Source organism: Pseudorca crassidens, chromosome 10 (assembly GCF_039906515.1).
Source record: "Pseudorca crassidens isolate mPseCra1 chromosome 10, mPseCra1.hap1, whole genome shotgun sequence".
Lineage (NCBI taxonomy): Eukaryota > Metazoa > Chordata > Mammalia > Artiodactyla > Delphinidae > Pseudorca > Pseudorca crassidens.
Genome location: NC_090305.1, coordinates 72,292,076 through 72,308,552, shown reverse-complemented (window position 1 = coordinate 72,308,552; position 16,477 = coordinate 72,292,076). Strand labels below are relative to the sequence as shown.

At 48.9% G+C, this 16,477-nt stretch overlaps 1 protein-coding gene across 11 annotated transcripts in view; it reads right to left on the bottom strand.

Annotated features, from left to right (window-relative positions):
• Window positions 1–16,477, bottom strand: part of CACNA1D (calcium voltage-gated channel subunit alpha1 D) — a 320,771-nt gene that overhangs the window by 156,617 nt on the left and 147,677 nt on the right. The window lies entirely within an intron of this gene.

Below are 16,477 nucleotides of genomic sequence, written 5' to 3'. Positions count from 1 at the left end.
ACTGAGCAGCAAGGTGACCTCGGCAAGTCCCTCCAATCCCTTGGACCTAAGTTTCCTCACCTGCACAGTAAGGGGAAGGGATTCAGGACAGCAAGCCCACAGCCTCCTTGCTGGCGTGCTGCCTCTCCCGGCTGACACTACTGATGGGTCACCACGCACGTTCCCAGGGAGCCTGGACTCAGCCCCTGAATCCTCCTCTTCTTCCAGACTCAGCAGCCACTCCCATTTGACTGCCACAGACCTCCGAGATGCCACCCTCAGGCTAGAGGGCTCTTAGGACCTTTCCAGTTCCAACTCATGCGATTCCATGAGCTGGAGAAAATGCATCCATCAGCAGGTCTAAAAATGTTGGCTCTTTCCTCTTTTACAAAGGTTTTCTTTATACAGCTTTGGTTTCAATAGAAATATAGACCACTGAGATGTGTGCGATTAATTTTACAAGAGGCATTTGCTGGCAAAAAAGCTATTGAAATAATAACTAAATGAAAACTCGTAAGTAATTAAAACTGTCCCATACAGCCCATAAAGTCCCCTGCTGATATTAATTCCCCTCTGTGAGACCTGAGGAAAGTTACCAATGCCTCAGGAAAATGGAAGTCACAGAATTCATTTATTAAGATACTTGGCGCAAGGGGGTGAATAAATTTGGCTCAGGAAATGCCTAGTGAGCACCTCTTCTGCGCGATGGGCCCCACACAGGAGCCAAGGTAAGAAAAATGGCTCCACTGTGGTCCTATCTTCGAAAGGTTTAGTCTGGTGCAAGAGGTGGGGGTTCAATTGTGGTACACAGAGGACATCCCAGGAGAGGGAACTGACAAAGAGCAGCTCTGCACCTTCATAAGCAGTTCTGCCCTCTGATAAGGCCAAAGGGTGAGACAACTTCTCCCCTGCAAGGACTTGCTTTGTTCCATGTGAGCACTTTTTTGCCTAAGCCACCCTGGGGTCTAGCCGTCCGCCGCCAGAGTGCCACCCCTCCATCGCAGACGAGTCCCAGTCCCGAGTGGGACTTCACCGAGTCTTACCACTGCATCCTTCCTCTTTACCAGCAGGGAAACCATCTAACCCCGGCGGTACCCCAGGCTTTACCCCCATTATCGACTCCCCACTGGTCACACTGAAAAGCCAGTTCATCGGTTCTCCCCCCCCCAACTTCCCTGTATTCCTAACGTGCCCCCAGAGCACCCCTTGATCCTCAGAACACCATCCTAGCGGTCTAATAAATTCCTCTGTGGTGTCACTTAGCCAGAGTCAATGTGTTTTCAATTTTAAAAGCCTAGCTCATCCCCGACCTCCACACTCACGCTTCGTCCAGATCTGCCATCAGGTCCTGCTCTCAGCCTGGCTCATCTCATCCCATGCACCCCGCACCCCTCAGCAGGCTGCGAGGCCTTCTCGGACCACGACCTACTCCCTCCGCACAGCCAGCCACATCCTCCAGGCTGGGGTGAGCCGCTGAAACCTCCCAGAGGAGCAGCGTGCGTGCCCCCTCGTGCCACACGCAGACCTCCAAGGACTCCTCTGTTTACTCTCTACACTCCTTGTGAGCCTCGTGAGAGCAAGGGCTCGTCTTCCCGTTCACTGCCACATCCCTGGGTGGTGGGTTCCCACGAGAGGTGCACTCAGGCCACCGTGGATATTCTGAGGAATAGAGACTGACTTTGCTACTAGCTACAGAGGAGAGATCCAGGAAAGCTTCAATGAGGCAGTGACGCTAACTTGGAGAGCTAAAAGGAAAGGCCGCTCTGTTGCTTTAACAAGAAGCAAAAAATCCCTGAATAAACCAATCTGCTGTACTCAAATTAGATCCTGACCACCAAAGGTAGATCGTCAACATGTTTTTGCGAGTTAGAGTTGTAAGGGAACAAGGTAAGCTGGAAACAGCACGTGGATTTTACAATTCCTCTTCCCGTTTTATCCTTTCTGCTTTATTTACTGGGCCAGACGGGGAAAAAAAGGCTTTTGCTGCCATCAATATTCATAGCAGTTATATCCCTATGTCAACACAGCGCTATAGTGCAGAGCAGACAAACAAGACAGGGAACAGAGAGTACACCTACCAAACACAGCTTGTTTTTCCTCTTTAGCGTTTACTTACAAGTAATTTTGCCACAATAATACAAGGGCCATTCGTGCAACTGAATTGTTTAGGGTTCTTTTATCCCCCTCTCTCATCCTCCTCTCTCTCCTTTTTGAAGACTTCGGTTTCTCTTTCCAAAATCCTCAGTGCATTACTTGATGGAATTGACTATAAGAAATATAACCTTGCTGTAACATGATTCTTTCTTACAGAGACTCTACCATGGTGCCAGGTGAACAACCACAGCCTGGAGAGCACGACAGACCAGTCTGCCCAGAAGCCAGTGTCATCCTGGTCCCCAGTCCTGCCATTTAAAAGGACTCCAGGGCTTCCCTCGTGACACAGTGGCTGAGAGTCTGCCTGCCGATGCAGGGGACACGGGCTCGTGCCCCGGTCCGGGAAGATCCCACGTGCCGCGGAGCGGCTGGGCCCGTGAGCCATGGCCACTGAGCCTGCGCGTCCGGAGCCTGTGCTCCGCAACGGGAGAGGCCACAACAGTGAGAGGCCCGCGTACCACAAAAAAAAAAAAAAAAAAAGGACTCCAGTAAAACAAATACACCTCCACATTTAAGCAAATGTAGTGTTAAAAAAAAAATCTTGCAAAACAACAATCATGGGAAGGGGAGGTAATTACTTCACAAGAGGATTGTTCATTTGAGAAAAGAATGTTGGGTTAGTGATCTGAAAGGAAGCCGCCAAAAAGTCAGGGTCCTTGCAGGGTGGGGTGGGAACGTGCAACTGGCTGAAGGACCGTGAGACGTCGCACAGAAAAGATACGGAGTCAGCAGCTGGGATGGAAGAAACCACAGAAAGGATGAAGGAATGGGATGGCTGAAAAGAGGCGAGCAAGGGCCCTCAAGAACTGAACATGAAATGAGGTGGTCCCTGGGCAGGGACTGCACCTTAAAAGCCCTAGCCCAGGCTAAACAAAAAGAGTACATGATTCCTGCACCCCAGTCTCCCTGCATTTGCCAGGCACACTCAACCAGCCACCAGCAGGGATCCGCCTCACTAGCAAGGGATCCTGGGTGGGCAGGGCCAGCAAACCATCTTTTAAGAAAGCACCAATTCTTCACCAGAGACCACCCTGTTATGTGGATGCAAAGTCCCCCACGAGACTCAAGTCACTAGAGAAATAAAGGCTTAAAATCAAATTCTGCAAACTGATTTATCTTCTTTAAACAGTGAAGTTTCACCAAACAGCAGAGGCTCTAAACCAACAGTCTCTAAACCAGTTAACCCCTCACAGAGCCTTGAGAAACAGAAACCGTCAACCGGCCGGGAATGGGAGATGCCAGGATCTTTGACTGTACTTGGTTGGCAGCTGTCCTATTTTTAAGCATTGCTTTACTAGTGCTGAGGTACTAACATCCATCCATCCACCATCAATCTACCCATCCATTCATCCATTCATCCACCCATCCATCATCTACCCATCTATCCCTGAGCACCTGGGTCCTCCTCAGAAAGCCTGACGCCTACCCTCACAGAGCTCCCGGCCTGCTGTCAAAAGATCAACAAAGGCTTGATGAGCCATGTAAGGTTCACCTCTCTGCTTTGCTCATCTACCCACAGGGCCCGAGTCTTTGCAGTGGTCTCCTGGCGTACACCCTGGCAGAAGGTACAGGGTCTCCCCTCCACACACATATCCCTTCTGTGTCCTGCAGTCCCGGGGTCCCCATTGGCAGAGATCATCTCTTACTGTCTTTGTAACCCCAGCATCCAGCACCATACACGGCACACATAAAGTACACACAGGTGCTAATAGGAGGTAGAGAAGAAAAAAAGAGAAGGAATTAAGCAACAAAGCCAGACTGAAAGGGGACTATAAAAACATGAGAACTTGGGATTCTAGCAATATGTACCAAAAAGCAAAACAAGCAAGGTAGGATTCTTTCTAAGTTACCAAAAACCCTTCCTATGACACACCTGGAATCAACAGTCAGAGTGTAGAGACAATAAATAGCTGATCCCAACATCTCACAGGCCCTCTCCTTCAATCCCAGCCTGAGCCCCTGGTGAACGCCCTCACCTTCCACCCTTCTGTACCTTCTGGCTTGCTTGCTTCTCTCCTGCAGGAGTGTCCACTCCAAATCACGGGTCGAGCTGCTCCCTCCCACTGTGTTCCCAAGTCCATGCTTTCCCTTCTCCATGCCTCTGCCCACGCTGCTTCACCCACCTGGTGTGCCTACCCCCGTGTGTGTCCACTCCCCTCTTCGGCGAGCGCACAACCCTGACACGGCAGTAGCACAAGCCCAGCACAGGGCTGTGGCGAGAACGCAGGGCTTGGAGCTATATCTGTGTTCTGCTGGCCCCAGCTCAGCCCCTGACTGACTCAGGTCCACATCCGGTTCCCTCGCTGTAGAATGCCTCCCCCCACCCCAACCCCCACCAATTCCCGCCTTTTCATCAGGCTAAGTTCTACTTGTCCTTTGAGGCTCAGCTTAAATGACACTTTCTCAGCAAAAGCTTTGCTGACCTCCCAGACAAAATTTGGGCCCACTGTCAAAGCTCACCATATTTCTGCATAGCCCTATTCACAATGGAAAATTTTAATTAAAAAAAAAACTACCTCTTTGATACTTGTCTCTCCCAATAAATGATAATTTCTTATAAAATCAGAGACCATTTCTATTTCATATGTCACTGTATTCCCAAGTCTGTCACAAAAATAGATACTGAGTATTTATAAATGAAGAAATAAATGAGCAAAATGAGAAGTTTTGACCAAACATTATTCAATAGCCCTTCCTGCTAAGACATTCCATAATTGTTTTAGTCAGCTCAGGCTGCCATAACAAAATACCATAGACTGGGTGGCTGAAACAAACAGAGGCTTATTTCTCACAGTCTGGAGGCTGGGAAGATCAAGGTGCCAGTTGATCTGATGTCTGGTGAGAGCCTTTTCCCTGGCTTGCAGATGGCTGACTTCTCATGATGTCCTCATCTGGCCTTTCCTTGGTGGAAATATATACACGGAGAGAGAGATCTCTTCCTCTTCTTCTCAGGGCACTAATCCCAACATGAGGGCCCCACCCTCAAGACCTAATCTAACCCAAATCACTTCCCAAAGGCCCCACCTCCATACAACATCCCACTGGGGTTGAGCTTTGAACACATGAACACGGGCGGGGGAGGGGGGTGGGACACAGACATCCCACCCATAACAATACTGCAGGCCCTGTCCCAGGAAAACGCCCACGGCTAAACACCTGGGAAGAGCCTCACAGCTCCTGCTCTGCACCCACGGCCTCCCCACCTCTAGTCAGAGGGAGGAGTACCCACAAGGGCAAATCAGTCAAGGGTGATGAGAGGTCCAGGGCTGCAGGAGCACAGGTGTGAGGGGAGGGGGAGGATGAAGGGACTGAGGGACACCATGGACTTGGGGGTGGGAGTGAGAGGAGGTAAGGTTCTAAGGCTGGGTCTCTGTTTCTCACCTGTAAAACAAGAAGCCTGAATGCATGATGTCTTCCAGTGTGAAATTACAATTCTCTATGACCTGATGAGCAATGTCCAGACTCAGGCTCCAGAGGGAAGCCGTGTGAGGGACCAGGGACCCCAGGGAGGACAGCCAACCAGGAGCAGCAAGACCCAAGAGCAGCCATTGCCTTGTCAGGTGACCAGGTCACCCGAGGTTGCCCGAGAGACCCTCCCACCTGCTGCCTCACACATTCCAGGAGGTGCCCTCGGGAGCTGTGGCCACTCTGACAGGGTTCGGATGTGTGATTCAACCTCCAGTAAACTCTACCGGGGATCACGGGACGGGGAGCAGCAGGCGGCCTCAGCTCAGAGTGCTGGGATGTAAACAGAGGTAATGCTTTCCTCTGCAGGTATTAATGAAGAATGTACTTAGAGGGCCGCCAATGGGTAGCTGATGCCACATTCACATGAAGAGACTGGCTGGAATAGGCAGCATGCCTTCCTCCTTCTTCACCTTTGGTTTCTAAGTACAAATTGTAGAGCACATGCGAGTGAGCCCATTTCTTGTGGCACTCGGCTAAGCTATCTGCCCCTTCTGCTTCTCAGTTTCCTCATCCATAAAACCAGGATACTCACCCTTGCCCACTCAGGTGACGGTGAAAATCAGATTCAGTGAAGTGGGAAAGAGCCCTGTGAACCATCAGAAACTCACCATCAAAGGCCACCGGGACAGGAAGGGGCAAGGCCGCACTCCTGGGCTTTGGAAGTGGAGTCCCAGTAGGAGGACCAGGAGATGGGACAGAAACCTCATAGGACCGTCGCCAGCCCAGTAATCCCATGACCACCCAGGCCAAGCAGGGCCACTGCCCCGGGATGCCGTCCAGAATGTACCCGAGATGACAAATGAAGGTGGCCAGCAGGTGGCCTGGCTGACCGCTCCATGGAGACCAACTTCAAAGCCATCTGATCCATGGGAAGAGGGCAGAGGAAGCTGACAGGGCACTCTCGCTGGATGTGGCCTCGCTTTTCGGCAGCACAGAGGCAGCTGCTTCTTGGCTGCAGGGGTAAAGCAAGCAGCTGGCAGGGGGTGGCTCCCTATGGTTCTTGCCAGCCGGCAAAACTCGCAGGGTAACAGCACCCTGACTTTCCTCTGAGAATTGCTCCTTTCCTACTTTCAGTCCAGGGGTCACAGGGGTCGGCATGTGACCCAGGTTACTGGTTCAGGGATAGGCATGCGTCCCAATGCCCACCAACCAGGTCCAGTTAAAGCTAGCCCTGGGTTTCACTCAGCCACTAGGCCAGAAGTTCTGTCATTGGCTTGACTGAGCTCTCAGAGGCTATAAGTCTAGAGTTACCAGGGGGACATAAAGATGAAAAGCCAACACCTAGGGAAGCCAAGCCAAAAGATGAGGAGAGAGCCGAACAGAAAGACAGAGGAAACCACCTAGCTCTGATGCTCCTGTATGAGCCCCTGGATCAAGCCGAACCTGAAGGCAAAATTCTCCCCCCACTTTTGGGCTTTTCAGTCACAAAAGCCAATAAACGGAGCCAGTTGAGGTTCGGTTTTTGGTCAACTGCAAACAAAAGTCCTAACTAGATACTGGGGGCCTACAGGATCACTCTGCTTCTCTGAAAGTTAAAGCACCTAAGAGGATCTTCAGCAGCTCCTCACTTCTCAAGAGATTCAACTCCTTGGATGATTCCTTTTGACCCACAGGCTCAGCGATGGTTCTCTGTGCACAGGACCCATAAGCCCTGCAAGTCACTGCCTCTGGGAATTCATCTAGGCTCAGCTTTCCAGATTTCCTCCTTCCATCTCATCCATTCTCTGTTGCTGTCTTCAATTCCAACTGGTTTCTGGGACTCTACACACTCCTGAAAACCTGATGCCTCAGACTTGGCCTGCTTCCCATCCCACTCATCCTGGGACCCCTTGGTAGTGGGTACATTCTATGGTTGGCAGCCATACACCTCCTCACCCAGCTTCACCACGAAGGCACTGCCCACCTCCACCCCACCTTGCTTGGACTTCAGGCACCCTATTTCAATTTAATTCAACCATATTCCCTGGGTATCTGTTCCACACCAGGTGCGGTCCTGAGCACTGAGATCAAAGATGGCTAAGACAGTGTCTACGTCCTGGTGGAGGACAGCCGATGTATACATAAACATTTCTAGACAGAGCAGACGACAATCAAAGCTAAAGCCGAGGACGGGGAATCTCCTGTGGGGAGATGTGGGATGGCGCAACTAATTGTGTGTGGAGCGTTTGGGAAAGCTTCTTGAAAAGCAGAGGACAGTATCACATCTCAATTCCTCCATCTGGCATCCCCAAGGACCTCTACAGAATCTGTCTATGCTCTACGTACCAACAAACAGCTGATATGTTACCCCGCCGGGCGCAGGGCCTCTGTTCCACCCAGCTCCCTTTCCTCCTCCACGACCCCCTCTGCTCCCATCTGTCAGCTCCCATAACACCCTGCATATACGTCACACTCACCGGACCCTCTGGTCTCTGTCACTGCTCTTCTCCGTCACTGAAAGCATTTTTTTCCTATTGATCTAAATCCTGCTCCACCCTTCCAGAGAAGACTGGGGCGTTTCATTTCCCGAGTGTTCTTCTGCCCTCCCCCCTTTCAAAAGCACGATGCACTTATCGGGGAAGGCAAATGACCGCTGTGTGCCTACTGCCTCTGCTCCCCAGGCACCCCTGCAGCAGACACCCCTTGCCGGCCTCCAGCCAGCACTCCTCCGACTGCATCCTAAAGCAGCTTCACACGGTGCCCAATCAGGCATCACCCCCAGACTGGAGTGGGCATGTGAGTCAAAACTATTTGCCACACCAGAGTTAAAAGTTGCACCACCTGCAGTTAATCATGAAAGTAAATCATAACAAATGCTTGAGCACCATTGTAAAGCAATTGTACTCCAATAAAGATGTAAAAAACAAAAAAGAGAGATACGTACCACAATGTTCATTGCAGCTCTATTTACAACAGCCAGGACATGGAAGTAACCTAAGTGTCCATCGACAGATGAATGGATAAAGATGTGGCACATATATACAATGGAACATTACTCAGCCATAAAAAGAAACAAAACTGCGTTATTTGTAGTGAGGTGGATGGACCTAGAGACTGTCATACAGGGTGAAGTAAGTCAGAAAGAGCAAAACAAATACCGTATGCTAACACATATATATGGAATCTTAAAAAAAAAAAGTTCTGATGAACCTAGGGGCAGGACAGGAATAAAGACACAGACCTAGAGCATGGACTTGAGGACACAGGGAGGGGGAAGGGTAAGCTCGGACGAAGTAAGAGAGTCGCATAGACTTCTATATACTACCAAATGTAAAATAGCTAGCTAGTGGGAAGCAGCCTCATAGCACAGGGAGATCAGCTTGGTGCTTTGTGACCACCTAGAGGGGTGGCATAGGGAGGGTGGGAGGGAGATGAGAGAGGGAGGGGATATGGGGATATATGTATACATATAGCTGATTCACTTTGTTATACAACAGAAACTAACAGAACATTGTAAAGCAATTATATTCCAATAAGGACGTTTAAAAAAAAATGCTTGAGCACCAACTACGTATGAGGCCATGAAAGAAAGCAGAGAGAGGCAAGGCACTGCCCTGCCTTCCCGAGCTCTTGGTCTAAGCTGGGCAGGTGAACCTATGAGGTGTCGTCTTGTATTATTTGTAGATTGTCACTACCTTGAGGGCAAGATCCATTGCATCTACCTCTGCAGACCCTCTCACCATACAGAGCAGAGAAATGAGCACTTAGCCTCAATAAATGCCAAGATGGCATCATCCACAAGAAAAAAGGAGAAAAAAAGCAGAGCCCGATGCTGCATGTCTGAGCACCTGGGCGGAGACCTTGTCTCACTGTCAGGGAGCCCCACCAGCAGTTGTGACACCCAGGCCCAGATCCATTCGCCTCTCCTAGGTGCAAGTGCAGAGCTAGTCTTTCTTTCTTAACTGTGCCAGGCCTTTACACCCCCTTCTGACAGCTCAGGTCAAGGTAAACGGCAGCGAGATTATGTGCCCTGCGTGGGGCTGATCCAAGTAGCTTGCTGCCTCCCTGGGATCTAATGGGCCCAGGTCATGTGAAAACTGCCAAGCCCCATCATTCTATAAAAGAAGTCTTTTCTTAGTATTGCTTCATTTGCCTGACACGAACCAAATGCTCCCACCTGTCCACTTCCTCGGCTGAAAAGAAACGGGCAAACATTTCAAAATGGCAGGAACTGAGTACGTTTAAAACCAAACATCTTCATTTTGACAAGAAAGCAGTCACTCCTTTTCTCCATTAACAGAGGCTTTCACATCTGTCTATGGTTAAATTTCCTGACAGCTGAATTCTAAGTGTAATCTCATTTCACGCCCCCGACGCTCACTTGTACTCCTATAAACACACCATGTGCACACCTGCACACAGTATCTAAGAAAAGAAACATGTTCCTGTCTCTCATCTCAACTGATTCTCCAAACTACGGAGTAAGACAGGCAAAGACGGGATTACTATTTCCATTCATGTATGAGGGTCACAGTCAACAGGAACAAGAGAGAGCAGTAACCGTGCCCTCTGGTTTGAAGAGACCTTACTGCACTCACCTGGTGGGGAAGCATACTTCCTTGCCAGTCCCATGGCTGCCAGGTCTCACCTGGGCTTTTATGGAGCTCCACCAGGACCTCAGCCTCGGGTCATCCAGGCAACTTGGACGGAGCCGCCTGAGGACACACCTTGGGGGCGGAGCTGCCGACTGTCATAGTGTTGGTGCCTGGTGGGCAGTGCTGCCCCATTTAAGAACATTTGCAGTCACCTGTTCAGATGCACTCTGACCTTGTCCAGATGACAAGGAACCTGGGGTCAGCTTCCAGATCTGCCCCTTACTGGCTCTGTGGACTCAAGCAAGTGACCTGACCCCTCCTTGCTGCTGTTTCTTCATAAAGTGAGAATACGAAGGGCAGAAGTGGGCCAGGTTTGCTGTTGAATGTGAATGAGGCAACACACGTAAAACACGTGAGCCAGGGTCCATGTGGCGCACACACCCATGGACGCTGGTTCACTTTACTGGTGCGTCTGTGTTACACGCTTCCCTGGCCTGGCCACGCCCCAGGAACAGCACAGGGCCTGGCACAGAGCACCTGCTAACTACTCGCTACATGGGCACTGGGTCCAGGGCCCAGCTCGCTGCCCACCCTGCAGGTCTGCACACCCCCAGGGCAGGCATCTCCCCCCCCGACCCCAGAGGGGGCCGGACCGGGGTCAGCACCTGCTCCTCTCTGAGGGAGTCAGACGCCCATCTAGCCCAGCTCCTACACCGCCTGGACTGTCCAGCAAAGTCTGCCTAGGGCCCATCATAGAACAGGACACTCAGGAGGTGAAACAGGGCCCAGATCCCAGGCCACGTGTCAACCGTGACCGCAAAGGTGGGTTGGGGGAGCAGGCACCATTCAGTTCACCAGGTGTGTCTCTCCACCATAAAAACCAGTCTTTGGGATGAACAACCCTCATTCACAGTCAGCTTTTCTCCAGTAAATGTAACGAGACCATAGGAACACAGATCATTTCTTTCTGAATAAATTCATAAAGTCATGAATCAGTGTTTAAAAATACATAAAGTGTGGAGTCTATAACTGAGATAAAATACGTGATACATTTATTCAGAAGATTAATTACTCCATGCCTATAATTCATCATTGTTTTAGTATTAGAAAGTAAAATGAAGTTAATTTAAAAGACATTGGGTGGGTTAAAAACCAGGCACCACCTAATTGTGGTCCTGAAGTAGAAATCAATACCCAAGGCCATGACTAAGCAGAACTGAGTGTCTGCAGACCCACTCCAACCTGGGGAGCATCCCTCGCATTGCTCTGGCCTTGCCAGTCAAACCTCTCCCTCTTCTGTCACTTACCAGCTCCCAGAAGCCGGGGCTGGGGTGGCCAGCGAGGGGGTGCAGCAGGGGTGTCTGCCACCATCCCCCAAGCTCAGACCCGCACAGGCTTTCTACGAGCAATTCCATTCTCAGAAAAACCGGTGACTCTGGAAGCAGTCACTAGAGGGGATTCTGTTTGGTCAAGTGGCTAGGGTTAGTTCCTAACCTCTACTGTTCTTTTTAAGGTTAACTTTTTATTTAGTATCTGCCTCGCTCCGAAAACGAACTCTAGGCAGCAAGAATATAAAAATTTGAAGTAAATGAGTATGAGAATCCTAGATGGCTGTTTAAAAGAAAGTGGGAGATCTACATGTAAGGGCAGGGAAGGATGTCTGTGATACATTACTACAGGAATAATGCGAATAACACGATCCCTTTGATGTCTGAGGAAGTCTCTTAATAAGCCAGTCTGCAGCACAGACACCTGAAAATGAAAAGGCTTGCCTCTGAAAGCAAGATCACGGGGGACTTTCTGTCTCTACTTTTAGGTATGTCTGATTTGTGGTTTTCTCACTGAGCATCTTTAAAATCAGCTGGAAGTCTAAATATTTAGGACAAATCATAAGATGAGAAATTAAAATTAACAAGGAAAAGAAGATAAAATGAAACAGGAATAAGATCATGACAAAGATGTGCACTATGAACACATTTTTATTAATGTGTCTCTGAGATTTCTAACAGCTAACGTGGAAGGAAAGCAGACCAGCGACACAAGTTACCTTATCTTTTGAATGAAATTGTTTCTCAGAACAAAAATATTTCTCCAGAGGATTTGCTTAAAGGAATCCGCTGACAATATGAATGGAGCACTAATTATAGGAATTCGATTAATTTTTGCCTATCTTCATGGAATGTACACCGTAATGGAGAAGACGTTTAACGTGGAATGAATATGAAGTTCGTTTGGTGGTGTACATCCAGAAATTTTTGAAAAATGAAATAAAATAGAACGGAAACTATCGGAATGCATGGCAAATATGAGAATTTAGTGAGAGTAAGTATATTTTCATCAAAGTCATGTTTTCAGATGATTTATGCACAGATGTTTGGGAGCTACAACGTAAAATGTATACACTACCTTGGCCAGCCTCTCAAAAAAAAATGTTGACAAGCAGAGCTCTGGAAGCCAATAATCTGGACCGACCACTGGACACCAGTGGGGACTAATAACCCCTCTCTTACCCTCATTCTTGGTTACACACACTCTCCCCTTCCACACACACACCTATCCACAAAACCCCTGAAGTTAAAAGGTATTTAGAGAATCCCTAACTGTGTACAGGGCCAAACACCCAAGAAGCAAACCAAACAGTCAAAAAGAGTCAACCCAGGAAGTGGTGGGAATGAGGCACACATCCTAGGCGTGCTTCTGGAGGAAGAACCGAATCTCCACATAAGGAACCAGAGACGCAGGACAAGCTTGGGCAGTGAGTTCCCTGCCTGTCCTAGGAGAAGAAGTGGGGCCATCTTGGAAGTCAGCTGTCTCTAGGGTCACCTAGAGAGGAAGGAAAGGAGAGTAGCTGAGACCAAGATGGGAGCTTTTATGAGAAGGAAGAAGATACAGGCATCTCATTGGGGCACTGAAGGGAGGACAGGGTGGGGAAGGCTTTGAACCACAGATCAGAAGGCACTCCAGAGCCCCAGTAGCACCGTCCTCCAATAGATGGAGAAACTGAAACCCAGAGAGGGAAAGGGCAGCACCGGCACGCCGAGCACCGGGGGCAGGAAAAGCAGCAGAGGACGCCTGGGTGCTGGACGTAGAAAGGAGGGAAGGTTCTAGCAGATTTGATCTACCCCACAGCTTGCCCACCTTCCCTGATCCACCTCGAGTCCACATGAGGGATGGCTCATAAAAACCAGACCGGGACAGGGAGTGAAATGACACCCACACTGGGCCCTAAGTGGGGCATCAGGTCACAGAAGCAGGGTAGGGAGCATGGGGGCATGTGAAGACCTGGGCCATGGTCCCCACCCAAGACCGGAGCTCGTAGGCCAACGAGAGTCACATGTATCCCCTGGCAGGCCCGGGGCTGCTTGCCGTCAGGCACACACACCTCCTAGATGGGAGCAGGGCGATCGGGGCAGGGGCGTCTATAATTCACACAGGAGCGGGGGACACAAGGGAGAAATGGGGTCCCTCTTCCCTAGCTGCTTTATGGGAAAGGTGGTTGGCTAGGGTAAAAGGCCCTGTGAGCTGGGCGGGCTCTACAGAGCCTCAGGCTGTTCTTCTGAATCATGTTTTTGTGTCTTCATTCATTGGCGGCGATAAAGTCTTTCCCCAGCTTTCTTAAGACTGCAGCAATCTCCCCAAAGAACACTCTTTTAAGGAAGCACAGGACTGCAGATAATGAAGAATAGTTTCAAACCCGGTTCTGCTGGACCAGCTGCGTGGCCCGAGGGCAAGCGCTGAAATTCTCAGGCAGCAGTTCCCTCATCCTCTCAACGGGGCCACCCCCACCCTGGGGGAATTAAGGCTTAATACCGATGGCGCGAATGCCTGGCACATGGCTTGCCCTCAATGAAGTGGCTCCTGTCATCACGCGGCTGTGTTGTTGAAGGTCCACGGAAGGGTCTCCACAAGCGTCTCCCCAGTCGAGCGTGGGGTTCTGGAAAGTTGAGAAACCACCCTACTCCTTTCACTTTACACGCCACAGTGAGGCCCAAGGGGTCACACCAAGCGCTACCCCTCAACCCCACTGTTTGTACCCTGTGACAAAAAACAGTACTCCAGGCTCTGAAAACACAGGAAGGAGCCTAAACAGACAAGCACCTTGAAATCACAATCACTAAAGTCCTGTTTGGCTACAGCCACAAAACCTACATCCATCCTGTTAATTCAGGCGGAGGCAGATGCCTTTTTAATGGTTTCATAATCACTAAGATCAATCATCATTTTAATAATGATTAGTGTTGAAAAGGCAACAGGCTTAATCATAACTGCCTCAATTCAAAATTCATTAACACTCTGTGACCAACTGAAATCAGCACACTTGAGGCTCTCAATACTTCATGAGCACACCTCCTAAAAGAACTGTCAAGCTGCTTAAGTTCTATACTCTGTATTTTAAAGCTGCCTCTATATGGCAGCATAGTTCACTTTCCATAGTCACTTCCCAGTGAATTCAGTGTTCAGGCGAACTCCTATCTTTAGGATAACTTTGAGACATATGAACAGAAGATCCCATGAAAGCTTCGACAGCCAAACACATGCTATTTGCTGAATATCTAGGTTCATTATTTATAAAAACATCCTAGTGGGTTACAATAAAATGGAGCAAACAAATACAGGTTTTTCTTTCATTACAATAGCGTTGGTGAATCAGACATCAAATGTCTAGAGATTACCACTTTCTACAACTTGTGATTCTGCTCAAATGCCAAACTTAAAAAAAAATCCAAATCCAGAACAAATGTTCAACTGTAACATCCAGTCGTGCATTTTTTTCACAGCCCCGACATATGAGAGCACAGAGAGAGGCAAAGATGTGAGATAAGTCTACTCCCTCCTTACAGCCAGTGAAAGGCAAATAGGTCCTGTATCACCTCTGTAGGGCCTACAGTCCACCAGTTTGCTACTGACTTTTAAACAACCAGACATCCCTCAAGGCAGGATAAGGAAAACTGAAATCTAGCTGGATGACTTCTGACGACCCGTTGTAAGCTGGGTAGCACAGGGAATTTGAGAGTCAGACAGGCTGAGTTCCAAGTTCCTACTCGATCCAGCTGTATAACCTGGGACAAGAACTTCACCCTTCTGAGCCTTGGTTCCCTAATCAGTGCCAGTCCTGTCAAAGGAATAAATGAACTAACGTGCAATGCCCAGCGCTTGTTAACAAGAAACGGTTATTATTTTACTGGGAATTGAGGGTAGAAGTTCAGGTCTTGACCTCTTTTCTAATACGACAGAAGCTCTCTAAATTGATTTGCTTTTAACTATCTGGTCAGATGAACTGACGTTCTTCTGGGTAAAAGATAATGACTAAAGCCCACGCCATACCGAACCCATGTGGCTCCCAAGTTAATTTCTAGAAAGATTATACATTTTTGTCCTCAACACTTGAGTTGTACGCTTGTGACTGTAACTACCTAACTTAACTGCATGGTGCTTGAAATGATGAAACATGAGTGCAAAAAGAGTCGTTGCTTACACAAAAACTCAGCTGAATCCCCTGAAAGTACTTGATGAGAAATGTTGCTGAAGGGTTTGTTGTGGAGTCGGATACAGGTCAGATGACAGCAAGGGAAAAGGGAAAACCATACACTTTCAGAATCGCTCTCTGCTCTCTTCTCATGTATCTTTAAGTTCTCACTCTGATTCAAATAAAACACAATCAGATGCCGTAGGTATATTACAGGTGTCGCTTATGCAAGAAAGAAAATGGGCACCCTGACCAGTAGATGCATGATACTCAAAAAAGCCTTTGGGGACTTCCCTGGTGGTCCAGTGGCTAAGACTCCACACTCACAAAGCAAGGGGCCCAGGTTCAACCCCTGGTCAGGGAACTAAATCCCTCATGCATGCCGCAACAAAGATCCTATGTGCCACGACTAAGACCCAGCGCAGCCAAAAATAAATAAAGAAATATTAAAAAAAAAAAAAAGCCTTTGGCCCGACTCCAAAATATTGGCAAATAAATGTTCATTTATATAGTCTAGGTTAAAATTATCTCTAAGAAGTGTTTCTAACTTTTTAAATGAGTCTCCCTATAACTGACTTTTTAGAATAACCAAGTTACAGGTCAGATTAAAGGGCAGGAGCAGGAAGAGGCTGGAGAGACTAACCAGGGCTCACCCTGTCCTCAGTTCCCATCTGAGGTCTAGCATTTGACTATGCTCACCATGAGTTTGTCTCTAGAAAGCGCATCACAGGGTGCAAGTGCATCGTCGGTCACTGGTGAGGCTATACTTAAAAGGATATCGTACTGCTCTGGTGACCTGACCACTTGTGTGATGCACTGAGACAGCACCAAGTACCACCCACTAGGGACTCGGGCTTGATGGCGGTAAACTTTCCAGAGCTGAATCCATGTCATC